Genomic DNA, 2,463 nt, shown 5'->3' on the forward strand with positions numbered 1-2,463 from the left:
GTATATAAAGATATTGCAGTATGTTATTACAAAACACGAAATTTTTTCAAAATAGCGAAAATCTAAAATTTATTATGAATCCATCCTCAAAACCTATCTCGAACGGAGGTGCTATACCTCCCCCTTCCCTGAAAATAGCCTTAAACCATCCCTGGATATTTACAGACAGACGTACATTCTGTTACTTTAGTAAATTTGATACCTTTTATTTGAACTTAACAAGTTTTAGGCTATTTATTAACAATTCCCCACCCTCAAAAGACCAATTTTAAGCTAATAACAAAGAAAAATGTATATTGGTAATTTTAAAAGACATCTCTCGCATCCACCCCCCCCCCTTCCGCCTCCCTCAACCAACTCCGGAAATACATCCCAGAGGTTCTGATAAGCCCCCCGCAGTCCCCCCTGTCCCCCTCCCACAAACATATCTTCATTGTATGTAAAAATTTCAGAGTCTATTATCTAGAAGGTAATAAACACTTTTTTCACTACCGGCGTTGCAGCCCTAGCATCTATTGGCCCAGTATTAAAGACTTATTTCTAAAAATAGAATAGTTTAAAACCAGCCAAGGACCTTTGTTAAGGTTTCTAAAAAGGAGAACTCAATCAGTTTAGTAGCTATTGAAGTCTGAAGCAATAAAGAAGAAAAAACCTTACTACTTTACATAATAGGATTTAAGGAATCAGGATAATATACTAGGATACTATGATTAAGCAACAAAAAGTTGATGAAAAATAATAATATTAAATTATTATTCTATCATTAAGTGTAGAGATTTTAAAAATCCGTTAATTAACTATTAAGATTTTTAACACTGATATTTCAAACCTTTGTCAATCGTTAGTTGATCTAAAAAACTCTATTGCATAAATATATTGGTACTAAAAGCCTGAATAAATAAATATAGGATTTTCTTTTTATTTCTAATATATATTTATTTCTTTTTATTTCCTAAGTTTTTTTATGGTAGATCTTTGGTTATAAGAAATTGGACTAAAACTTTCATTGTAAAGATAATGTTATCTAACTCTAAAGGAAATCTATCAAAAAACTGGGCTTCCTTTTTTGGAGACAAGTAAAAAGTGTTTAATCCATATATAACATTATCAGAATGTATATCTGTGTATTTGTATGTTTGTCTGTAGTAAAGGATCTCGATAAATAATATGGTTCTCCTTTGTAGAAATGCTTCTTATAGGTTCAGGGAAGGTTTTTTTGTTATTTTAAAGGAGAGTACCCTAAGAGAAATATGCTCTAAAATCCCACTTCACCAAAAATAAATGAATTAAATTTATTACCCTTTTATAAATTTAATGCTCTCTTAATTAATATACCTTAATTATAAAAATAACCGTTTTAGAGATCTTTTGTTTCAAACAAACCTAAAAGAGTTTTTTAAAGACTTACAATGATATAACAGACAACGGATGTCGTAATGTAGATGTAAATTATAGAGTAGCTTCTATTCCAGAGGAGGTTTCATGTATTAAGAGCCAAGAATGGATTTATTATTCTTTGGATCTTACACCAGATTATCATGTAGAACTCTGATAAAGTAAAACTTGTAGCTAGCTAAAATAACGACCCTCTCCCACATTTACACCACCCCCTCCCATCCTCATGAATAAACGAATTGACCAATAAGTGATGTTTATGTTAGAAACCTAAATTGAGACAGCTTTCACCCTGTGACAATACCCTTGTATATTCTATATCCATTAAGCCAAGTTAATTTTTAACAATTTTAGATAATTTAAGCCAAGGCGTGAAAACCCTTGGGTTAAAGTTTCAAAGGTTTTCAATTACAAGTTGTCAAATTGTATTAATAGCACATTTTAAAATCAAGAAGTGGTCTAGCTTATACGGACTTCTGGTAATGATTATATAGTTGCTACACTTCGTAAATCGTACATAATTGTTATAGGAATCACGTAAAGTTTGTAATCAGTATGACAATCATGTCTAAATTAACAAAAAGAGCAAACCATAATTATAAAACTTTAGGGACTAGTTTAATAAAAAGATGATAGGAGAAGTGGGAAAGAAAACCCCTAAAAAAGAGATGGATTTTATTACGTCAGAGGAATCAAAAAACTGCAAAAGTGGTACAGATTGGGCTTCGGCCAATATTTTTTCAATACACTAACATGCAGTATGACGGCCAAACGCACATACATTTCCTAATTATGAAACAGATGCAAGATACTGTACATTACAGGGAGAGTTAGGACATTGGGCTGTGTATTACACTAGTCCTCAACGCTTTATGATACCTAACGCTTCTTATTTGTTGGCTTAATAACTTTGGGGACTTTTATTGAATTTTGATTGGCTGGTTCATTAAGTTGGGTGTCATAACGTTTAAACCACTGATAGTAATTACAGAAAGGGGTAATTTTGTGTATCCTCATTGGGGACATTATCGGCCATTGACTTATCCCTTTATATCCCTGGATACATTT

Source organism: Acartia tonsa, chromosome 8, assembly GCF_053477335.1.
Source record: "Acartia tonsa isolate MP-2025a chromosome 8, ASM5347733v1, whole genome shotgun sequence".
In the NCBI taxonomy this organism is placed as follows: Eukaryota; Metazoa; Arthropoda; class Copepoda; order Calanoida; family Acartiidae; genus Acartia; species Acartia tonsa.